This window comes from Eupeodes corollae, chromosome 3 (genome assembly GCF_945859685.1).
Source record: "Eupeodes corollae chromosome 3, idEupCoro1.1, whole genome shotgun sequence".
Classification (NCBI taxonomy): domain Eukaryota; kingdom Metazoa; phylum Arthropoda; class Insecta; order Diptera; family Syrphidae; genus Eupeodes; species Eupeodes corollae.
In genome coordinates this window covers 135323850-135350608 of record NC_079149.1, presented here as the reverse complement: position 1 = coordinate 135350608, position 26759 = coordinate 135323850, and the positions used below count along the sequence as shown (strand labels likewise).

General features: G+C 31.0%; 1 protein-coding gene across 6 annotated transcripts in view; it reads right to left on the bottom strand.

Moving 5' to 3' along the window:
* Positions 1–26759, bottom strand: part of LOC129952884 (TLR4 interactor with leucine rich repeats) — a 184126-nt gene that overhangs the window by 82929 nt on the left and 74438 nt on the right. For 5 of the 6 annotated variants that reach the window (XM_056065810.1, XM_056065812.1, XM_056065811.1 and 2 more), the window contains one exon: positions 7478–7508. The gene's annotated coding sequence lies outside the window, so the exon portion shown is untranslated. The remainder of the gene's footprint in view (positions 1–7477; positions 7509–26759) is intronic. The other variant, XM_056065814.1, reaches the window with a different exon arrangement.

The window sequence follows — 26759 nt, the reverse complement described above, 5'->3', positions numbered from 1 at the left end:
TAAAACTTGAAAATGTTTAGCCTTGGGCTGATAGCACAACAACCAGGTATTCGAGTTTTCGAGTATAGTCTGTGGGTCTGGTATGTGCTTTGCTGAGCTATACTGTGCTATGCTGTGGCTGTGGAACATGGAAGCTCGAAATAAGCTTACAACACAGAATCATTAAACACACAAACTGCGTGTATAGCAAACATTCAGCTTGTCGTCATCATCATCATCATCGTCGTCGTAGGTTTGAATTTTGAAAAGAAAGAAAAACAAAATTCGAATACCAAACCAATATCCTTTTCCAGGATGTATGAAAATGCCTGAAAAAGTCTGAAAAAGCCCATATCATCCCTCGAATTTGTGTTGGCGGCACTAAGTTGCAAAATATCAACATCAGTGGAGCAAAGCAAACTCGTATACCAGAGCGAGCATATTACATACAATTTGGAGTGAATTTTAATCAATGTGACACTTGTACTAATGGGATGTGTCCACATTTGTAATTTTCCTGATTTTTCATTTTTCTTCTTACATAGATCCATGAGCCAGACACAGATTCAGAGACAATCCCACTTCTGAATATGTATAATATCGTTTAGGTACGTTAGGCGCTTCCTCTTCGCCCTCCCATTGGCAGGTAATTCACTATGTGTCTTCAATTAATCTGAATAAATTTTCGAATTTTAATTAAATTCCTGTTGGAGATATGTTGCAGAGACGAAGGAGATTTCAGTGTGAAAAGTTAGCACAACGTCGTCGTTGTCGTGTCGTCACTCGATGACAACGATGACGATGACGCGACGAAATATTGGCATAAGAATGTGAGACACTGTCACCAGTTTTCTGTAAATTTGTTTCCAATTTTTCCTGTTTTCACTTAGCTATACATATATGCATATATGTAAAGGAAGACGAAGAAGTCCTTGGAACCATTGTTGAAGAGAAGTGAAATATGTACATTTTTGGGGATAGTCGTTATAAGGTTTATGTTGCTTGGAAAAGGATGCAAATTTGATTGTAACGCCCTTTGTCTGCAGATAGCAGCAATGTCGATTTATTCGAATTGTCAAATTCCATCATAACTAAATTTTCTGCACAATCTTAGTGAATCTGCATAAATTATTGTCAGATTGTTGTTTCTAAGTATAAGAGAGCTTAGTTTTTGTGTGACTCCTCATATGTCTGTTTGAAACATATAAAATTATTTTAGGAATGTTTTATGTCCACATGTGTTTATGTCTACAAAAGAAAACATCAATTCAGTCCATTTAAGATTTACTTATATACTTTATTTATTCAACTTGTATTACGTTCCTACAAAATAGTGTATGGTTTGAGATTTAAATCGTTTTGATCCACAACACAAGATACTCATAGTTTTAGGTAATAATAATCATTTATCTTGACAAATTGAAAGGCTATTGTCTAGAAAATCCTTAATTATAGTTTTGGTTTGTCTAAAATTCAAATAAATTTAACATGTTTTTGGTTTTCAAAATGCACACAATTTAAGTATTATACGTTGTAAAATATTTGAAGAAGGTACGTGTAGATTGGTATGGGTTGGGTACCAACCTGCATAATTCCTTTTTGTGGCAGATAAAAGGTATTTGTCATGTTTTAATTTTTGTGTATTGTTTTAAAACTTTATTTTGTCTTTTATAATGTATTTGTGTTTTGGGAAATTAAGAAACAGATATCTAAATTTATTAAAGCTTAATTTAAGTATTGCACTGCATAAGGACGTGGATCATTTGTAATGGAGAATAAAGTTAAAAGCAAATACAGAGTTATATATAACCTCCACCAGTGCAATAAGGTTAAGGGTCTGTTGTTAACATAATCGAAGAATTCTTGACGAGCTGAAGTTAGCGATTTCATAATTGTTTACTTGCCATTGGAAATGGATGTTTTTCTATTTTATAAATATAAAAATTATATAGAAAATCCTTTTTGAGAATTGGTACAACTTTTAGAAACATTGAATTAACAGTTCTTATTTTAGCTACCGGAAACAACGACACAATTTTTTTTAATTTAACATTTGATACACTACTGTATAGAAAGTTGCTTTTCTTATTTCGTGCTTAGATGCAACACTGTAATGTTGGCCTCCATTTCAAGCTCAATCTAGTGTACACAAAAGTTATTGCTAGAGACTTGAAAATATATTTCCTTGGCTTTTGAATTGTAGAACCACAAATATGATGGGACTTTTCGTTAGTCGAAAACTCTCTTTTGTCTATGATATCAATGTTAGTTCTTAGTTTTACTACTCAAACATTTGAAAATTATTTACAACAGCTTTTCAACAGCAACGTTTATTTGCTATAAAATTACAAGCTTCATTGAAGGATGGCAACAATGTTGAGGGATTGAAAACCTTTACAAAATCGGACATTTTTGAAATTAAAATAAATCAACTCGTTAACTCTAAAAGCAATTCATAAATTTCTTTGCATATTACAGAAAAGCTTTGCAAAATTCGAAATATAAAAAACTTTGCATTTGCAAATTTGCGTTTGGTAAAACTTAACTTGCAAATAAAAGTTTTGCACACAGTGTTTGGTAAAGCCGGGCCCAGATAATATTTTTAGAAAAATGTGTAAAAATTGGAAACTAATCCGTAAATGTTGTAAATTATGCCAGAAAGCAAATTTATTGTTTTTGTTAAACGATATACAAACGTTTTTTTTTTATAAAAATTGACAAGAATTAAATTGGCCAAAAGTCACAATTTCATGTGAAGAACTTTTTGGAAAAATATAAAAAATGGCAAGCATTGATTTAGATTTAAATAACTTGTTAAAAAACTACGGATGTGCTTTAATTTAATGCTTACTTTTATATAAAAATCAAATTTCAGGAATTGTGCAAATAAAAAAACTACAAACATTTTAACAAATTGCTTTAAAAACCTCGTAACATTTAAATTTGGGATGAATGATTTTTGAAGTTCTCTTAATGACAATTTGACTTTCAAGTTATCAGCAAAGAAAGGAGTTCCTGGACCTAAAAACATATTAAGAGGTTAACAAAAATAGTAGACTGCATGAATTAAATACTAGTTTATTTAAGGTTAGCATTAAAAAAAGGTTAAAGATAGACATATTCTGTAGAAAAAATTCTGATATATATATAAGCAAGACTTTGAGCTTTTCCACAGTGGTAGAATCGAAGGATGGGAAGGAAAGGAAGAAATCGCTGATTTTGGAATAAAACGAAACTCAAATATTTGAAACCAGACGAAGAAAAGACATGTTTTCCAATAAGAGGTTTCACTTTCAATGCCCCATTACTTGGGCAGCAGTCAATTTTCGAGATGTTATTTTTTAACATCTCGCAACTAAAACTATATTATTACTGAAAATGTAATGTAATAGGCCTGTTCAGTGCATTAAAAATGTTAAGCTTGACTTCAAAAACGGAAAACATTTTAAAGCCACTGTTTCCAGTTTTGCAGAATAAAATTCATGATCGTGTTATTTATCGAATAAATGATTTAAATTGGATGATCTGATGGTTTGACCTTAACAATTAGATATCTTAAAATTAAAGTTTTTGAAGCAAATATGCAATTAATCTGGTGCTGCAACGCGTAGCTGTAATAGCTTGTTGGATGATTTTAATTATCAAATTGAAACTTTCTAATGGAATATCCTTTACAATAACTCAATGGAAAGGCAAAATCAGCTTAAACCTCCTCTTGGTTACCATTTTGAAGGCATGTCTCACTGCTTGATAACGTAAATTTAGTAGCAACCCATAGCATTTTTAAAATATCAAAATATGTAACATTTACATATTGAACCAACACGAATTATAATTGAGTCACAGATAAATGATATTTAAAGTGAAATCCATCAGTCAACGCGCTAAGGAAAAAATTGAATCGAAGAGATCTAACTTATTTTAATCCAATGGGAAAATGTAATTAAGTAAAAGTTACAAATGTAAAACCCGTGCTAAGCAGTATTATTGTTAGAATCGTAGATGTAAAACAAGTTTAAACTATATTATTTTGTCAAATAAGTTCAACCGTTTAACTTAAATCAAAAAGTTACACTTTAAAAAATAAATTCCCAATTGCAAACTAAGAAAACATAATTGTATACCCTCCGGGAATCATCATGTGCAGCATTTAAACAAAATAATAAAAATCCCACATCGTTTTCAAATGAATTATAATGCGTAAATTGTATCTTCTTATTAAACAATATTGCCATGTGTATTGTTCATATGCATAAGTTTTTGATAATTTAGTACTGTATTTTCAGAAGTATTTCAATTTCCCATTACGTTAACAGCCTTCAGAAAGTTCTTAAAAAACTATATACATAACGCATAAAAGTCTTATTTCTCAATTCATTCGCATGAAATAAAATTTCTTCAATTTCCTTTCGGCGCGGTGCTCGGTGGAGACAATATCACTTATTCCACCAAAATATACATCATCAGGAGTACTCTAAGTTATATAAGAATAAAACAAAACAAAAAAAAAACTTTTGCAATAACTTTCAACTCGCATTTCGAAACAATAAAATACTAAAACAATTACGAAAGATAGTTTTTCGTTTCCTTTAAAAGCTAAATGTGTATCCTTTTCGAACCCAACCCTCAACCCCCTTTTGGCTTTGGTAAGATATGCAACAGCTTCTGTATACGTAGATATATCTCATTTCTCTTTACTTTTTCCCATTAGAAGAATGAACAAACTTCTTTTATGTCAGTAAATACCTCAATTAAAAACTTAATGAAATTGGAACTTTGAGCAAATAGTACAACGACGATAAACTGCATTACAACAAGATACTCGTACTCGGTCCTAGTAGATTTCCTCTCTGCCAGCATATGGTTAGTTATAAACCAAGACCCAAGAGTGCTTCTTAGTTTTGTGCCACTGCCGCTGGTGCCGCAACGTATACCTAGACCTACCATACCGACACACAGCGGCAACGAAACAACAAAAAAATAAACATAGGAGTAGTATGTGTATAAAAAAGCTATCGAAACAAGTTATAAATTCTTCAGGAAATATATAAATAGTCCCTATAGGAACTTACTACCGACTTGCTGCCTTCGCTTCCAGATGACTCTGATGGCAATACTAGGAGTATCGTGTACTGTTTATGCTTTGCCCCTCTCTCACATGGGAGATGTGATAAAACATTCAATAAACCACTCGAGTTGCCCCATCTGAGATAATCAAAAGTGCTCCAGCCAGCGTGACTAATAAATTGAAATACCAAAATTAAAGTTTTCGCAAGGCTCATAGATTACAACCAATCTATAAGCTAAGCTACTGACCAAGTAACCAACCATCTTCAAGTATCAAGATACAATACATATACGTATACCTATAAAAATGACTATTGGTATAGTATTGATTGTGGACTGTGGCAAAACAATATTTATGAGTTTTGAAGACCAATGGAGAATGTACTTGCTTGATGAAGACACTCGCATAGGGTTGCCATCAACAATTAAACTGATAAATTGGTCAGGATGTCACTAATTTCAAATTCATGAAGATATGTGAAACATTTTAAATAACATATTATCCTATCTTAGGCCGCGTTTCCACTTGCAAGTCAACTCGCGGAAGTCTTGCAGAAGTTTCTTGCAGTCGCGTTTACATTGTCATGTGAATTCTTGCAATTTCTTCTGCAATAAATGTCTTGCAAGAAGCTCGCGCAACATACTGTCGCAATTTATTGCAGATGTATTTACACCAGAAGAGCAATTAATGTCGCAAGAAATCTGGTTGTTTACTTAAAATTGTGATATGTTAAAAATTTGGCAATATCTTGGAACGAAGTTTAAGGTTTCGTTGTATATATTTAAATTACCAGAATTATTTCTAATAATAAGTGTATATATATTAGAAACAAAACCGCCCTTACAATTTTCGAAAAAAAATGTTTATTAACAATGTTTTTTTTTTTAAATTAAACGGCATTGAAGAGCATGCTCGTACAACCCATTCTGGCATCTAATTACTTTTAAAATTACTGGCTTTAACTCATTTTTATTCTTAAATGAGAGCAATTTTCTTTCTTTCTGACTTCCTAACTTATTTGTTCTTTTAAAATTTGTTTCCTTAAAAGCGTTTTTAACAAAAACAAAAATTCTTTAAATAATTGTTCCTAATTAAAAAAAAACGACATTTGAACAGAGATTTTTATTATTATATTCTAAACAATATATCAACATAAATAAAACGTTGTCGGGGACAATTACAAGTAATAAATTCTAATTTATTTTTGTGTCAAACATTGATAAATAATAAAACAACGTTTTTATTTCATGTAGAGTTAATGTTCTTGAAAATACTCTAAACTGTGAGCTATTTTGGAGAATCCCGGTTATTCCATAAACATGGATTACACTCGTAAACTTCAATTAAACGCATAACTTCTTCGCGAGCCCATTCACGACCTTTTAATTTACTCATTTTGTATGTGTAAAGCAAAGACGTCAACCAGCTACTTGCGCGAGATATACGAAACTGTTTCGATAAGCTGCAAGAACTGTCGCGAGTCGATACAAATGTGTTTAAACTAGCAATTAATTGCACTTGCAAATACTCGCAAGAAGTTATGAAAGTACTGTCGCGATAGAAATTGATTGGTAGTTTCCACTTGCAATTCACTGTCGGACAGACTATCGGACATTTATTGCAGAAGTTTTCTTGCAAATGGAAACGCGGCCTTACAGTTGTTTTTTTTAGAGATATAGTACATTTAATTTGGCATCACTTTCCTTACTGACTGCCATTTTGTCACCTGTCAAGTTATCTATTTTTGTTTTGACATTTCAACGTGAATACACTAGTAAAATACTTATTTTCTTTTTATTAAAAGCTGTTTATGTGAACACGTCTTAAATGTGATAGTTCGTGAAGAAAACCAAACCTTAATGGCAACATTGACACTAACTGTCAGAATATTAGATGTCATTAAGATCCAGCATTTTAATTAAAGTTAAAGTAGAAATTTTGTGATTTTGACATTTTTACTTAAGAATAATCTTGCACTTCTTTTTTACAGATTTTTAAACTGGCAATATTTTCTTAAAGAACAAATCTTCAAGCAAAGAATTGACAAATTGATTGTTTGTACTAAAAAAACTGTTGTGCTAAATCGAACTTGAATGCCTGAAAAGAGTTGTCAAAAATATTTTTGAGGGAAAATTAAATTGATGCATTTTAAAAATGACGGCTAAGCTCATTTATCAAGCATTTGAGAAAAACAATTATAAGGTTTAAATATGAATTAAGGACATTAAAAAATGTTTCGAATAATAATGGTGTTTAAAATACATTTCTTTCATTAGTTGGCAACCCTATAAATTGATTGCTCGTTATTCGTTGTCTTCCACACAGAAGTTAGTCTAACTGTCGACGAAAATGTGGGTTACATCTCTTATGAAATTCAAGAATTGATTTCGTGGGAAATAAATTTCAATTTAATTTTTGTATAATTCTTACCTTTTTTTCGCATCTAATGCAATCTCAGCACCTGGAAGAAGAAGAAGAAGATAAGAAGACGAATTAATTATAAACTTATTTTAAAATGACTCAGATAAAATATATTAAGCAAGAGATGATGAGACACACACTTCGTTTATAAATGTTTATAAATCCGATGATAATTCCAAGTAAATTTATTTAAATCTAAATGTTAACCAAAATATTCTACCAGATTATTATATTTCATAAATAATAAAGTCTGAGCAGGTTGTTGGTATCTAACCTTCTCGGATAAAAAAGCCGTGGGTGATGCGTGCCGGTTAAGTTTATATAGTCGAAGTAAAAGCTGCCAAATGAAAACATTCCAACTTTATTTGCATAATGATTTGGTGATAATTATTGAGTTGGATTTTGAAGAAATAAATAAAAATAAACATGGAAACCGGATTTTTGAATTCAAGACTTACGAAAAGACCAACTTCATACCATGGAATTTTATATACAAAATTAAAATGTAAATATAAAAGTCGGTAAATAAAGTGACACTGAACATGACTAACCAAACAACAGGTCTTACGAATCAAGATCAACTCATTAGTGTAGACTTACTAGGCTTTAAGCACACCCTAATCCAAAAATATTTCGAGGTTTGGTTTGAAGATTGTAAATCAAAAATTCAAACACGGATCTTTTTATGAATGACTTTAAGTTGAACCTTAAAATTTCTTAAAATAATAAAAACAATGATAATATCAATTTTGTTATGAATGTTTAAAAAAATACTATGCAACACATAAAATATTTTTTTTTTCATAATTCATAAGCAATTTGCATAAAAAGACAGAAAATATAAACAAGGGTAAATTGTTGCATGCATGCGGAACTTATTATCATATATTAATTTATTCATTAATGACTTGATTCAGTTAGAATATGAATGTTTTTTTTTTTCTAACAATACATGAAAGTTAAACAAAACTATTTATTGCCTTCAAAAACGGGAACTTAGTAAATACATGAAAATTCGTGTTGAAATTCAAGCCTTAGTTAGGGGTTTTTTGAAATTCTGGTTTGAAAAAAGAAATACAATAACCCGAGTAGCAACCGTTTGTGCAAAATGTGGAATAAATATTTATTGAAGTTTAATTATTTTACTGTTGAGTAATTTTCTAAACATTTTTCAGTTACTGTTTATTCCAAACTTAGTTAAAACTTTTTGACAGTTCGTGAAAAAAGAATGACGCAAACAAAACCTATATCTGAGGTTAACTTAAAATGTCAAAATCTGAGAAATTATGTGATTCAAGAAAATTATAAAAATTTTAATTATTAAATGAAGATTTTAATCATTTTGTTTAATTTGCTAAGTTTGAATTATTGGGGGCTTTCGTAAATACAATTTTCTACTAAATTGTTCAGATTTTCCAAAACTGAAAACGTGAATAATTTCAAAAGTATCTCTTGGAATTTGTTTATAATAAGAATTCAGTTTCTGCGTTTACAAAAACTAGTTAAAAAGAAAATAATTAAAAGTAATAAAATTAATCAAATTTAAATAAAAGCGATGTAAATTCAACTTAAAGACAGTATTGCCAACGTTTGTTTGTTTAAATAAACTTATCAAAAAATTAAAAGAAGTCAATGTCAAATTAAAGTTAACGTAAAGATATATATTATAATCTACCTTTTTCTTTGTAATAAACTTATACGAAAATTAACCTTCAAACTTTGTGGTTTAACTTATTCAATTGTCCTTTTTTTCTTAATTTTTGTAATGAAAAATTCTTGTTCAAAATAAACATTGGTCCTTCGAGCCGGATGAGCCATGAGCCTGGCAAGAAAAAAGTCAAAGATTAGTAATGTGGTAGACTGCTTGAAACTCAGACACCCTGAATGGTTCGTTGAGTTTCGAGGCAGTCACTACCACATTTCTAATCTTTGACTTTTTTCCGGCCAGGCTCATGGCTCGGAGACTGATTTTGTAACAAAGCCACCACGCTATCAATAACAAAATTGTGTGTAAGGTTAAACGTTTGAAATTAATATCTTTCTTTGTTCTCAAGATGCTTAAATTGAAAAGCACTTTTTTATTAGTTTTCTCGTATTTTTTAAAAAACGTTTTCAATTGCATATTTCTTAAAAAATTAACCAAATGTTAAAATCAATACTTTTCTTGTGATAGAATAATAAGTTTGATTTTATTATATTTTCTTTGAGCAACATGTTTTAGTTGAAAAGCAATTTTTATCAGATTTTAAGAATTTTGAAATCTTTTGGAATTATTTACGAAAGTCGAAAATAAGTTCTTAACAATTTTGTAAAGTATTTTTTTTTTAGATTTTTATCCTTGACAAGAATATGTATAGTCTATTGGATCTAAAAAAATTCTACCAGATGTCAAAATGTTAACTTTTGATATCCCTGCGAGTCCTTGAGATATGGTTGGTAAAAAGGTACACAAAGACATTTCTTCAAAACTTTTTAATTTGAAACGTCGAGAAACATCAAATTTTCAGTTCTACAAATTGAAATGATTACAATAGCTTTTCATTAGAAATGAAAAAGAGCGTTGTTAAAAAAGTTGTTTAGTAAAAGTGAGTGTAAAAAGGGCTATGTAAATTATACTCCCATAAGCCATTAAAAATATTGTAAAGCATTTTTACAGACTAAGGTCGTTAATAAGGCGTAATAGTATAAAAGTCAAAATTATATATGCTTCGAACCTTAAAATGAATTACAAACGACTGAAGTTCTGTTTCACATTACAAAAGTGGCGGTTAAAAGGCACTTTAGTCTCTTTTATTAGCCATTTAAATGCCATTTACTTACAACTCTAAAACTAGGTTAAAGTTTACAAAAAAAAACCTATTCAATCTTACAAAAAACATTTGCAATATTAGAAATAAGACAATTTATACTGTTAGTCCATAATCTCCTCTATAACCTGTGTTACAAATCGATTCTTTACTTTTTTCTTTGCTAAATAAACATCAACTATCATAGCATCATGCCATTTATAGTGCATTTAATTAAACCACCTTTGTAACCAAGTAAAGTACTTATGTTCAATGTACACACATAATTCTATAATTCCCCACGAGTATTACAAATTAAATAAAAAACTTGATATCAACAATCTCAGAATCTCACCATCATCATCGCGCTCGCCATCGGATTTATTTTCCCTTTATGGTCATTTGTCTGCAACAGCAAGTGGTCACAAATCAATTCAATTCAAGAATGCCATTCGTGTTCCAATGCATTAACCGTAATAAAAATAATATTATATTATAAAGAAAAATAAAAGAAACAAATTCAAGAATTGCGCGCCACATTATATAAAAATGTCTAATAAAATAACTTAACAGCAAAAACATTGAGTTCATAAATCATACAGTGGGACGAATTACATTAAAATACGTTCAATTTCTTTAGTAAAAGTTACTTGGGAGCTAATTGACCTTTAAAATGTCAAAAAATAAAAGTGTCGAAGAAAAAATTATATTCGAATGCTATTGAAATATAACATTATTGATTAAAATTTACTTAAAACTTTTAAAATTTTAGTCCCATTAAAAATTCCTAAAACTACCTACAAATTTTAAAAGAATTAATTACACTTTGTTAACGCCTGTAGATACAATCGGGTCAAAGAGTTGTTAATTCTTGATGTACAATCTGTCAACAAAGGTAATAATGCTTTGAACGTTATATTTTTGTAAATATTAAGTGGAGACTTTGTATGTCTTTTATGAAACTGGAGCTTTAAAGTCAAACTACACAAATTGTATTCTTAAATAATATGTTTCGAATTCGAATAATCAGTACTACGAAAGTTTTAAAAAATATTGTAACATAAAAAAATGGAGTTGATGGAGTGGTGTCAAGATTTGAATCATATATTTCTAATACTCGGAGAGCTCCCTCATTCGAAAATCGTTGAAATTCGCTCTAACTCACTCGATATCGAAATTTGTTTGCGACGGAAATCTAAAAAATGTTGTGTGCATCAAAAATGTTAGTAGATGTAAATAAATCGATTGATAACGTTTAAATTTATCGCTGAACTTAACTTTTTATAAAAAAGCAATGAACAAAAATATTAACACCAACAAAAATTTGAAATTGTGGTCAGTTACATATACGACCAGAAAGTAAAATATTTAAGGGTACCATTCTTTCTAAATATTTGCTCATTTTTCAGGTATGGTGTGTTAAGAATACAAGCAAAATAAGACCAGTTTATCGACAGTATGTCCTGGCCAAAATCTACCAATCCTTTTGTTTCTAATATTTTTTTTAATCAAACCAAACCTTAAAGCTCTTAATTTATGTAATTATTCTTTTTACTATTTCTCTCTTTTCATAAATATGATATTTTGTTTTTAAAGAAAGAGTCTTGCCAAACAATTCGTTCGAATTTCAACAAATCTTAAAAAAAATGTTCGATTTGAATTTCATAGATAGTTCCATTTTACATTTTTTACATTTTCCAAAGTAGAATAGGAAGTAACTTTCGAATAGTATCAAACGTATGTAAGTCGAGTTAATAGTAAAACCCCTGAACTCGAACAAAAACTAACAAAAAAGTCTTCTCGAGACTTCAGTTCCTAGGATCTTAAAGTCTTAAACCAAGAGACTAAGGCATGAAAGTAGAGATGTTAGCAAAATCGTTACACTAATTTGTTTGCTATTTTTTTCCAAAACAATCTCTGGAAATATTATTTTTGAATATAAAAGACATGACACTTTACGGTCAAGTAGTTTCAAAAACATTATGCCCTTAAGTGTATTCCAAGATTTTAAATCTTATAGGCTTCTCACACCAAGTCCAAAACCCGGTTCTTACGAAATTATCGGTTTTGGCCGAAAACCTTCATCGAAAATTCAAGTTTTCCCATACATTTTTGGTAAACCACAAGTTTTATATTAAACCTCTCTAAAACTAGTTGCAATTCTAAGTTGAACTGAACAAACAAACCTTTCGAAACATTAAGCGCTCAAATTAATGAAAACAAAACAGCTGATGGCTGCTGTCAAAACAAATATTTCATTTTGAAACAAAATTGGTCGTGGTTATACAATTTCCTTACAAAATAAGAATTATTGCTTTTTGTTTTTTATTTACAAAATATGGAAGAGAAGCAAAAACAAGAATCTTTGAAGGAGCTGTTGTCAACAAAGACGACCCAAAGGACTAGGTAAACTTGTTCATAGTTCGTAATGAATGACGTTTCCAAGGGATGCGTCTTCAAACTCGTCGAACACAAATATGTTCGACGCTTTTGCTTACTACCTGGAGAAAGACTTTGCGGTCACTCCGTTCAATTACAAGGAGGAAAATAAGTAATAATAACAGCTTCAGTGATCGCTCTGGATGAGTGTGATTTTGGTACGAGTCTGGAACTAGGAATTGACCATTTCTGCTCCGGCTATAAGGATCTACACAAAATCGTTCAGAATTTTCTAAGTTTCTTGGAGGCCAATATATATGGCGATGTGCCTTCAGAACATTTGGCCAACAGAAGTCAGTATTTTGGTTTGAATTTGTTGTGAAAGAAGAAGAAAATGTTTTAAATAAAATGAATTTTTATTGTAACAGTTTTGTTTGTTGTTGATTCTATGATATATTTCCTAGACAATTAGCTTCTCCTTATTGAATTGTTCGGACCGAGTTTGTAGTTCTTGTTGGGTTATGTCGTGAGCCCATTCCACCCGACTCCAGAACTTCAGTTGAAACTCTTCTTCGATCTTGCATTTCCAGATCCTTTAGTTCACTGCAGAGTATATCCAATGTTCTGCGGCTCAATTTGAATTGGTTAGAATTCATTTTACTTTCACAAATAGTTTGATAAGAAGCAATAGTCATAACTTTTTACTCATACATTTTTTCATCAATACAAAATTTGATAGTTGGTTTTGAACAAATTTAAATGTCAAATAAAAACGTGTAAATGTTTGGTGTGAACGATTTTTGGATTAAATAATAATTCTGTTTTATAAACAAAAAATGTTGCATCTGAACAAGCCTAACAGGTTGTACAAAAATTAAACAATCTGGGGAACGGCGCTTTATTTATTTGAAGTATCATAAAGTCAGATGTCATATGGATTAGTAAGTAACTAATAATTGAAAGATGCTATTCTCTAATTTTAACTTGTAGACAAACATTTAGTGATATTAAGATGTTTTACGGAAATGAAACTTTGACACTTTACTAAATTCTTTAAAATTTTTAGCCTTCATATCTTTGTATGGAATTTCAATGTTTCTTTTGATGTAATAACATTATAAAAAATGTCCCACTGTTCATAATAATTGCAATGTCTGTGATTTAAGAAATAAATGAAATAAAAAAACATAAACATTTCAATCTAGGGCTTTGCTGGTCTCTTTGTCAAGTAGGACAAACAACACAAAAACTTATCCACATATAGATTATTATTAAAAAAAAATATATAAAAAATATCCAATAAACGTTCAAAACAAATTTAATTACCAATAAAATGGTTAATGGTTATACTTTTTAAAGCTAATTTACTTAATACTAAAATTGCAGTGTTAATATCAAATCAACGATATGTTTGACTTTATTTAAGTTCAATATTTCAATTGATTTATCAAAATAAATAAAATACTTCTGCTCAATTCACATTGATAACGCTTTAATATATTTAATTAATTGTTTGAAATTGATCAAAATGAATTATAAAAATATGGGGATAAAGTTAAAGTTTTTTTTTCCAACTACATTAAAAAAATAAATTCGGCTTTTCAGAAAATAAAAAAAAGGAAAAACAGACAAATAATGAAATTAATCAATTTTGTTGTCGAACAATATTTCACGTTCATTTCACGAACGAAATTGATGAGATTAATTAGAATAAGCAAAATATCATTTAAAAATTCGATTTAAAATGAGGAAAAGGCGAAGCCATTTAAACCTGAAAAGTGCTTAATAGAGCACTTCTCTCCCTATATACAATATATCCCTATGATGCAATAAACTCGTACTCGTATAAAACTGCGGGATTTTATTATTATCTCATCTCTCAAAGCTTCAAGAGCTATCGAACCTTATCATTTTGCAGTGAATATTGTTTTATTAATATGCATTAATTTATGCATATGGCGATATATGCAATAATAATAATAATAATTACCAACTGAAGACCACAAAATCTCCATTGCACACGATATATACATATAGGGTTCATGAAGATATAGCTAAAGCTATGATCGCATCTATTAGGTAGGTTACCTACCATCCGTGCATCCGTGAATCCGTATATAATGGCGTTGAATGGCGGGCAAGGCGATAACTGGGGTCTGTATGAACTGGCAATGGCGTGGCGTAAATATAATTTGCTTCAAGTAGTGTTGATTAATTGCAAGGCAACCATCAGCTATAGTGGCGTGAATTGCACATTTAAGCGTGGATATGTGGTCTGGTCAGTCGTGGGCTATTGAAATACTTTTACTTTTAGTTTATTTTTTGTATGTTATTGCAAGCGACCACACATCACTTTAAAACAAACCAACTGACATCAGAAATGTTTTGAAAATAAGCGAGTGGTTTCAAGATTGTTAATGCTTTAAAAATATGTTGCAAGAATTACCCAGTTATGGAGTTCTTTGTTAAGTTATTTACTTTTTGTCTAATTATGGTTTGGGTTTGAATATAGGGTTGGGCTAACATCAGGCACTATTGTAGTTGGATTAATAAAGTTGCATTTGCAGCTGGTGAAGTGAATAGTTTTGTTTTTGGAAGAACATGGAAAAATGAATTTGTTAAGTGGAAATAATTTGTAAAACTAATTATATGGTTCTGTAATTTAAAAGGAAATATTATATGATAGTTCAAACCTCTTTAGTATTTTGTTGCAACAAAATATTGTTACACCACGGTAAAAAGTAAATACAAAATAATTTCGACTTATATAAAAAAATGCAATATGTATTACATTGTATTTTGTTTTTTAGTATTAACAAGAAATAGTTTTGGAAAATATTCGAGAAGCTTAAAAGTCGTTCGAATACCTGCTTCCCTCTGGCACAGAATTCTAGCACCATTTTAAAAATGTTAACAAGAGCCATAAATTTAGGAAAATTAGAAGAAATGTAGACAAGTTGATGCTGTTTTAATTACAACATGCATTTTTGATGTTAAAGGAGCCACATTCAACCCAAAAACAGAAAAGGTTGTAACTTCAAGTTTCAAAGTTGAATTAGAAAGGATAGTCAAATATTTATAGTGTTTTCTTTTACATTATATTTTGAACTAAATTACAGACAAATTATATATCCATTTCGAAAATAGTCCAAAAATGCTAAAGTTTTAAAGACAGCTTCGTCTTTAAATTTTTAGAGGGGTGAGAGGAGGGAACAAAGACAAGAAAGGATAACTGGACAATGAGGTTACGCAATATAATGTGAAGCAGATATTGCCAAAATGCTAAAGCGGAGTCTACCATGAACTGGACAGGTGGCATGCATGATCAAAGAAGTTGCAATGGCGTAGACCTATACACCTGAAGCATTAGGTTACCATACCGGACGGATTCGGCCAAAAATCCAGAAAAATGAAAATACACTCAATGAAGTCCGAAATGGATCCTAGTATGAATTTTTTAGATAAGGTTTGCAAAAATATTTGCTATTAAAATATAATTTCAAGACTAATACATTTTGGAAAGGAAATTCCACACTCCTTCAAAAAAAATATTAGACTAAAAGGATTTCTAACAAGCAGTGAATTGAAATTGACTATAAAATTACTAATATTTTTGAAATATCACCTCTTCAGTTCGAAGAAAACCATTAAAAACCTAAGTAAATTAGGCTTTTTCGAAGCTATATAAATTCATGAAGTGTACTTTTCCAATCAAGTCTGTGCTGATTTTCAAATCTATAGTCATAACAGTAGCCATTTGCATTTAGGTTACAAAATAATATTGATATCGTCCTTCACCAATTTTACCAACTTACGAAATGCAGAACAGTTGTTTTACAGAAAAAGCGAAAAGTATTGAATTTCGTTTACGAATACATTTTTGAATAAAGGTACTGATTATATTAAACAAAATTGAAAACGGGCGTTTTTGATATATATGATTAAAGTTTAGATTCAAAAGCAACACCAACAACTCTTTGACGTTATGCAAAAAGGACTTACATAAGTCAGAAACTCGTCACACGTAAATATCAAAACAAATATAAACTTTACTGTCTTACTTAAAGATTAAATTAAATATGATATTTAGCAGTTGTTCTTGTTCAAGACTCAAGTTGTTAGTATAAAACGAATTTGATGAAAAAAAGTCCGTTCACTAAATCAAAAACCTAACATGAAATTTTCGAACTTAAGATCTTTTTATTTAACGCTAAAGAATTGACAACAAATTGAGTTTTTAGAAAAAAAAAGAATAAGATTCATGATGTTTTTTACACCTTCATAAATAGTGTCAAATGAAGACTCATGATAAATAAGATAAATTTAAATTCTATCTAGTGCGTAAAGATTTCTAAATTTCAAAATCAAAAATTGGTCTCATTACATGAGTTTTAAAACTACCACAAGATGTTTCTTTTACAGTGGTATATACCTTTTTATTTGAATTTCTTTTTATAAATCTTAACATTGAGTTAGCTTTGGCGACGATGGCATCAACATGTATAACAAAAGAAAATTTGTGATCGAATATAACCCCTAGATCTTTAACTTTAAAAGTTCTTTTAAGGTGGCTGGATCCTAAAGAATAAGGAAACTCGTAAATAAAATGTTTCTTGGAGATAGAAATAACAAAGCACTTTTTATCGTTAAGGTTTAGGCTGTTTGACTTACACCAGCAGTAAAAGTTATCTAAATCCATTTGAAGTTTAATGCAGTCGTAGTCGCTTGTTACTTTCAAAAATAGTTTGATTTCATCCATCATCAATAAATATTATAAACAGCAAAGGACCAAGATGACTACCTTGAGGGACGCTTCAAGTACGTCTAATAGGCCTTGAAGTATATTCCTCTATTTTTACTTCTTGCACTCTACCAATAAGGATTGAGCCGATCCACTGAAGTAGACTTGATTGTATGCCGAATACTTTAAGCTTACGAAGCAATCTATTGTCACACACAGAACCGAAGGCTTTGCTGAAGTCAGTATAAGTAGCATCAACTTGGCTTTGGGTTTCAATAGATTCAACCACGAAAGAAGAAAACAAGATAAACTAGAAACGGTCGATCTTCCAGAAATAAATCCATGTTGGGCACTACTAACACGTTCCTTCACAAGAAAATCAAGTTTTATTTTAATTAAACTTTCTAGAAGTTTAGGAATGGCAGATAACTTACAAATTCCCCTATAGTTTTCCACATTGTTTTTAGAGCCCGATTTAAAAATTGGTATCAAGAAAGATGATTTCCATTCGTCCAAAAATATTCCGGAAGACAAAGAACTGTTCAAAATAATAAGTAGAGGTAGAAAAGAGAGCAGGAATGCCACCCACACCAGGTTTAACGTTGGGTTTGAGACTTTGTAATCCTTCTTAAACATCAGCAGAATTAAGCTGTATAGACCCAATATCCACTTTGGCATTTTCCTGACCTTTAGAGTATATGGATTCAAAATACTGAGCAAAAAGGTCAAGTGTCTTGCTTGTCTCAGTAGATTCTTCACCTTTAAAATTCATAAAGTTAGGAATTACAATTGATTTCCGTTTAGAATTAATAAAAGACCAGAACCGCTTTGGGTCGCATTTTAAGTTCACTTCAGCGTTGATGACATAATTTCTGTGCGAGAATTTACTGAAAACAATAAATTCTTTACGAAGTTTACAAAGTTGGGTTTTGTCATTCAAATCGTTGGATTTAAAAAATTAGATTTTGTCATTCAAATCGTTGGATTTCCTGAGCCAGCCTCTTATTATACCACTGAGGCTTTGAGACATTCTTTTTTAATCTAGCTGCAACAAATAAATTGAAGGCATTATGTAAAAATCCCAAAAAATGATTAAAGATACCTTCAAGATTAAATTTAAAAATTCAGTTTTCCAGTCGATATTTCAAAGGCTTTGTTTTAATTTTTAATATTTTTGTATCATAAGTTAATGCGTCGCAAACATTAAAACTAAAAAGTTAATACAAAATTCATTTGAATTTTCATGAAAGTCAAATTTCAAATATAATTCCGATTTTATTAAATTCATGTTTTTTTTGTTATTAATTTAAACAAGTTTGAATTTAAAATAAAAATATTTTCTGTATTTAAAATTGATTCTGTAATGAATACAATATTATAGTCGATTTACATTCTTTGTCCGATATTTTTAAGGTACTAATAGATTTGTTCACTAAAAAATATTAAGTTTTCGAGTATTTTGAATAATACCAAGATTTCACGCTTCTGAGTATTTTATTTTTTTCCGCCAAAAATGTAAAGAACTCTTTGGAAATGTTCAATGTTCAGCTTTTTCAAAGTGGAGTAACTTTTGTATCTAATTTTTCTGAACTTATAATAAAATTAAACTAAAAAAGATTGCAGACCAATGATCTCTTCTTGATATAATAAATGAAAATCCTCTGATTCGAGTTTCGTGTTGTCGATATCATCAATAAGCCTGGTAAGCCTAACGCAATGAAAAACACGTTACGATATATTATATTACTGTTACAAATTATGAAAAAAATAAACTAATTAATTAATTGAAAATGCTTGGAAATTTAATTGCCTTTTTTTTTATTTTAAGCCATGCACATAAAAATATCGATTTAAAACTTTGCATCAAAATACTTTAAAGCCTTGTCACTATATCATTACAATCTTGATTTCAATCTTATTTATTGTTCAAATAAAACCATTACTCACTCCATAATTGTTTTCTTAACTTTATTATCTACACAAATAATATTAAGTGAAAGTGCACTCGTAAATTGATGATGTTGGGAAAAGCATTTCATATCAAAATAAAAACAAAGAAAATTGTTTACTCGCAACTTAATTTCTTATAATAATCAACCATAAAATTCTTAATGTGCTAAAAAGCCAATTCGAATGTTAAAGTTTTGAATAACATTTAAATCACCTTATTCCCGATTCAATTGTTTTCCTAAAACTTTTGTCAAAAGTTGTATGTCTGTTTACAAATTCAACTCGCAATTGGCAATTTCATCTTGGCATTTTGCCCTTTAACATTTAATTAAAATCCCTTTGAAATTAAATTGTCTAACTTTCACTCTCAATCTTTAAAATAACTTTGAATTACAAGTTTTATTGATTGGGTCATAAATTTACTTAATTACATCACTTGACTTTGCATGAAACTCGTTTTTTTTTGAAGATATGACCCAAAAACGCTGTAAACTTTTTTTTCAGAAATTAACAGTTAAAATATTTGTTAACAATTACATCAAACCACGTCCGAAATTCCACTCAAAGCCTTCAATTATTTAGTTATTCTCCTCAGAGGGCAGTGAACCTTCCTTACAAAAAAATAAATTCCATCCAACAAATAATAAAAACCGCACCTTTTGGAAGCTACAAAGCTGAAGCTATACCAACAGTCCTACAATCTATACGAATGAATAGCTACAATACTGATTCACTTTATAACGTAATGCATTCAACTCTTTTGATGTTACATAGTAAATAGCTATTCAAGCTTCTTTTTTCGCAGCCATTCCACGTACCTTACCTACGTACGTACATCGCACTGATGCGGGTTTAAGAATCTATAGAAAAATTCCTCTTCATTCAGAAAATTTTTCGTGGTTTATTCACGACTGTGTGCGGAATAGTGCGGCAGCGGGTTGTTTACACTATGTAAGTATACAATTCGTTACTAAAAAACAGAAAACAAATTTAACAAAAAAAAAACAACCAATTCAATTAAAAAACAAGCAAAAGTACCGGTTAAATTGGATTTGGGTGGAAAATGCCCAGGCCCACAACATTCGAGCGAGAACGACGCGCCTCACTTCAAATTGGCATAACTCCACATGGGATTCATTTTACATATGTACATGAGAACCAATCGATAATTTTAAATTAACTGTGGAACTTGAGTCAACAAAAACACACATGATGCGTCTGCAGAGCTTCTGTAACGCAACGCAACGCAAGGCAAAAAAAGACCAAAAAGAGAAATCAAAAACAACGGGCACTGGCAGAACAACCTTCATTATCCCATCTCACTATCAGGCAACACCACCATTCGTCGTTTCCGTCACCCTCAGCGTCATCGTTATCGCAACATAACGTAAAAAGAAACCAAATACGGAACTGGTCCGTTGCCAATTGCCTTGGCCAAGTGCATTTCTTCCCATCTAACGCTGACCTATATATCGAGAACTTGTTCCAAAAATGGCAATCAATTGGCCGTCGTCGTCGTCACACAGGAAAACGTTATAGCTGTTTACTCCTCCGGCTTTGGGGGACAGGTTCTACAAGTTTATTAACGTATACGTAACGCATAATACTTCTCCTCGTATACCATCAGGTACAAAAATCTGTCTGTGCATTTCTCTGATGATATTTTAGGTAGGTTTTGGAACCGAACCAGGTTTAGAACTTGATTTGCTCCTCAAGCTCACTGTTTACTGTTGACTCTTACAAAGTTGTGGTATGTAAACCAAAGTGCATCATCACAATGCTTATTGGCTTATGGCTTCCATAAACATTCCTGCGCTGCAACTGCGATCTCCGATGATGGCTTATACAATAAATAATTGTCCTGGAATAAATTGTCCCATCAGCTATTTGCAAGTCCAACAATTTCTGAATCAAAATTAACTCATTTAGCAATTCCATTCCATTAGGCCCGTTTACGTTATGTTTACGATACGAGTTTATTTCGTGTTCGTATTTAGACAACGCGATATGAGGCATCACGGACGACGGACGACAGACGACAGTCGACGGACAACCAAAAGCAATTATTGCATGTGGAATGGATTCGGCTTGTGATGAAATATCTCTTTTGACATAACTCTATCTTGTATCGAAAATATTTTCGCACTTCGTAAAATGTATTGTTTTGTTTTAGAGTTCCCCAAACACATATCCCTCCTCATTCCTCGTTTATGCGACAACAACCACACGATAGAAATAGCAAATTTACGCATAATGTGTTTCCGTCACAGTAAATTTGAGATTCATAAGCTAGAAAAAAAATGTAGAACAACAAAACTGGAGCAATGACGATGGATGGAAAACTAAATGAAGTCACTGGAGTGTGCAACAGTTCTTCCACAGCAGAGGGAGCCCCAGTCCGAAGAGTGGGTGTAAGCTATATATTTAGGCTTGCATAAATGTGGTGTCAAATTAGATCCGTTTCGGATTAGTTGGGTTTATGGTGGTTTCGTGTTTTGGGCTTTGAGCTTTTGTGCATTGTGATGATGTTGATGTCGATGTCAATGCCATAAATTCTTGTAGTAAAAAGGGAAAGAGGGAATACCTAAAACAATGGAGCTTTATGATAGTATGTGCTAATTGACTTTGGTATTTACGCGTAGACATCAACTTATTATTGTTAAAGCTTTGATAAAAATCTAAACCTTAATAGCTTAGTATGGACGGGAATGCATGGTATATAAAACCATATGGACCTCCATGACGATATCTTATTTAACTTCAATAGATTTTGCTTAGCTATATTATGCTTGAAGTAAATGAAACGGAAGGTTTTTGATGATTTACCAAAATCAGGACCGCTAAACTTTTGATACAAAGCAAAATACTTTCGCTAAACAAAAAACTGTTTACATCAATACGAAAACTAAAAAAACAAAGAAATTAAATGCTGTCATTGGAAGAAAAATCAAGAACTACTCTGTTGATAAAGTTATCTGGACATTAATATCTTCAAATAAAATTATACAAACATTCCTGTGGGTACTAAATAAATATCATATTTAAATGGCGCCCAATGTGAACAAAAGAAATAAAGCAAAAGAAGTTATTTAGTATGAAAATCTACTAACAGAAAATTAATTTTAATTATTTGAACTTGAGAAACCTTCATATTCAAACGTAAACAGAGTGTGGTAAGGCATTCCACATTCGCGTAGTACGGCTAAAGAACGAATCTCTGTACTTCACAGTACGACCGAAGTTAGGCTCGAGTGTATACTGATGAGCATTCCTAGAAGTGCTAGTATTACGGTTAAACTGTTTAAGTGATATGATCTAAACCACAACAAAACTAGATTTTATGTTCTCAACTAATATTTAATGTTTCCAGCTCTTGAAAGCGTTCACATTCCAATAAAAAGTGATATGTTAGAATTTTGTGAAACACGAAAAGGAATTATTTGTACACCCTTAAGCTCTTATGCTCTATTAAGTAAGTTAAGTCAAAGACAACGGTTAGTTTTTCAAAGCTGTTCTTAGAATATCACACAAAAAAACTGCAATTAAAAAAAATTATTTAAATGGCGTCTAACGAGGGGTTTAAACCACATTACCTACAAACAATAGTTTCATTTTCTATGCCACCTCGATGCATTGAACTTTTACACCGATTTCAGCTTAAATTTGAATAGAAATTTAAATATTCCACCCGTCCACCTGCTTCTCTGCCATAATTAGCCAATTTAATTGCAATATGCAACTCAATTATTCCCAAGAGCGTTTCTCTTCTAATGTCCATGTAAACATTATAACCATGCTTGTCACATAGTTTGGGAATACAATGATATTACCTAACCCCCTTAGCCATCACATATCGTACCACCCTACAAAACTGATAGTGCCCTGAGCTTCAAATTCTTCAATACCCTCAACCCAGATCTCTCATTACAACTTTTCCTACTCCTGTTCTTCCCTTACTCTCTCTTAGGGGATATCATGATTTTTAGCAGTGAAATCGAAAATTAAATTGAATTAGAGTATATATGGAACGGCACAAGTTTCATCAGCCCGGTCACAGAGGTTGACTAACCAGAGAGTTCTCATGTCCACGACCCCAGCAAAAGAAAAAAAAAAGAAGAAAAGCAGTGTCATGTTTTCATCCATGTGACCGAACACAGAACTTTTATTAAATTTCCCCAAAAAATATCTCACGAGAAATGAAAAACTCATTCATCCTTGTATTATAACAAGGATTTTTATAGTTTGGAGTGTTTCCACTGTTCAGTGTTCAATGTCCTTGCTTGCAGCCAGTCACATATGAATATTATGATGGGAGGTGGCGGTGAATAAAATAAATGCCTGTGAATAAGCTACGAGACAAATTCGAATGTAGGTGTCTTACGTACTTATATGCCTTAAATCAGTAGCAGGTGGTTATATATATAGTTCCTTTTTTGCACAAAAGAATACGAGAGTACTTCTTAAAATTTGTACTTAACGTAAAAAGGTTTAAAACGGGTGTTTTTTCAAAGGCTTATAACTTTAACCATTTTGACATCTGTCTATTGATATATTTTAAGTAGGATTTGCAATTTCATCATAAATAGACTGACGCCTGAACAACGCTTACAAATCGTGCAAACTTGTTTTGAAATCATAGTTCTGTTCGAAATACGTATAGCGAGATTTTTGTTTAGCCACAAAGCTCACTTTTAGTTCAATGGAAACGTCAATAATAACTAACGTGGAGCTCATATGCCAGAAAAAATGTTAAAAGAAGATATAAAGTAAATTGAAAGAAGATTATCTTTTGAATGAAGTAAATTTCACGTCAATTTAAAAAAAAAATCAGTTTGTATTCTATTTCAAAGTTGTATTCCTCTAAAAAAAACACCCTTTACATATCTCCTCGAACATCCTGCCATCTTTTACAAGTTTGTAGATAGTTTTGTTATTTTTTCACCTGTAGACATTTATATTAGAGATATAGAAAATAGGTGCTCTTATTAAATAAAACACATGACACAAGAAGTTATATTTTTCCTTTTTTTTAACTGACTAGATTTTTAAGGGAATGAAATAAAAATGACTGTGAAAAAAGGAAGAACCTAGTTTCTTTGATTTGTCTTTCTTAAACAAAAAGCGAATGCACATAACACCCTTGAAATATTTTGTGATTTGTTGAGTGAATATTATATGTGAAGGTAGTAATGTTATCTCCTTTTTTTTAATAAAGTCAAGAAGTGTCAGCATCACATCACTTTTTTTAATAAAAGAAAACGAAAACAGTTCAAGGATTTTACTGGCTCCTTAGGGTTTGTTTTTTTAAAGCAAAGTGTATACACAGTTCTAAATAAATAAGTAGTTAAGATTATAAAAGTTAATTTCGATGTTTTCTATGTTTTAATATTTGTTTGATACTTATGATGCTTGGAAAGAACTAGTTTAATTAAATTCCAACTTATATCAATTATTGATTATTTTAATCTTTTAATTTACTGTTTTAAGATTAATTTTGTCATTTTGTATGTTCTTCGACAGTTAAAGCAATAAACATAGTTAAAAATAAACAGAACATTTAAAGAATAACTTCATTTACAATTTTTTAATACGTTCTTAAAACTACCCTAAATTCAAATGCAGAGAGGGTGAAAAAAGTTGTATGCCAATTACATTTGAAAAACTAGAGAAAATATTGTGATGTGGCACAGTTAAAACAGTTAATTGCATTTTGGGTCTTTTCCTCATACCTGGAAAGTTGCAAAAGTACTTCCTGTGATCAAGAAACCTACTACTCGCTTAACATCTCCCAAATACCAATTTCGATTCTTCCATTTATTTCAAAAGTCTTTAAAAAAATTGTACATAGCCAGATCTCGAATTTAAAAAAAGAATAACAATCTCTTATGTGTTAACCAATCCGGTTTTAGAATAAATCACAGTTGTGTGTCTGTTATCATTAAAGTAACTGATGATCTAAGATGTGCTATTGACCATGACCAAGTATCATTTTTAGGATTACTTGACTTATCGAAAGCTTTTGATAGGTTAATCACAGTGTTCTTATTACCAAAATAAAAAGGCTGTTCTGATTCAAAGATTCAGCATCCGATTTAATGTTTTCTTACCTTGTTGTGAGAAAAAAAGCTGTCATTGTAGATAAACACGCTTTAGGATTGCTGGATCTTTATTCCGGAGTTCCCCAGGGATCAATAGTAGGACCGTTGCTATTTTGCACTATTTGTATTAATGACCTTAAAACCGAGGTGCATTATTCGTCCATGGATTTACGAGTATATGCAGACGATGTCCAGATTCGCCTAAGTTGTCAATTGGGCATGATATGAAAACGGTGCTTACCTACTTAATGAAGACTTGTATAGAATTTATCGTTGGTCAGAGGAGAATAACTTGATGTTGAACCCAACAAGATCTAAATGTATGGTTATTTTTAAACATAAGGTTGATTTCAGTTATTTTCCACCCATACAAATTGGCAACCAGGTAATCGAGTACGTTGATAGAGTGAAGGACCTTGGTATATGGTTTAATTCCAGACTTAGTTGGGATGGTCACATATAACATATTATAGGAAAAATTTACGGAGTGTTTCCTTCACACAGAAGCGTACGCCAAAAGATATTAGACTTTTTTATTAGCAAAAACTTTAACTATCCCGACTATTACTTACGGATGCCAGATATTTTGCAGTCATAGCTCAGAATCTAAAAGAAACCAAAATGTTGCCTTCAACAACAAAATTCGATACGTGTACAATCTTAAGTGTTATGATCATGTTTCGGCGAATAAAAAAAATTTACTTGGTTGTACCTTAAACGCATATCTAAATTACAATACTTTAAAGACTTGTAATGGCATCGTAGCAAACAAGGATCCATCTTATCTTTATAATAAACATTGTGTTCTCTACATCCATACGATCTTTTGTATTTATTCAACCAAGATTCACTTGCTCTGCCTCTGAGCATCAATTCTTTGTTCGTTCTGTCAGACTATGGAACGCCCTACGCTTAGACATACTAGAGCTTCGAGTACGTAAGCATTTTGATCGCGTTATCCAGGGCCTGGTGACTGACAACTCTCAACCATGCCTCTGTGAGAGTACTGTTGTCAGGGATGGTAGGGACCTACAGTTTTAAGCCGAATTCGAACGGTTTGTTTGTTTTATTTTTAAGTTAAGTTCTTTTGCAAAATGATTTTAACTTAAGACTTAAAAATTATCTACAAAAATACAATTATATTATAACTACCCCAAAAATGCACATTTTAGTTGAAATTGAGGCTTTGAAGGACTTGGAACTTTTCTTTGGCATCTTAAATTTGTTTGGTTTTGATAATGTTTTTGTATTTTTTTTATAACCTTAAAGTCAGATGTCTATGTACATATATGTATCATGACTTCGGAAAGCATTGGTTATTTCAAAGAATATTTAAA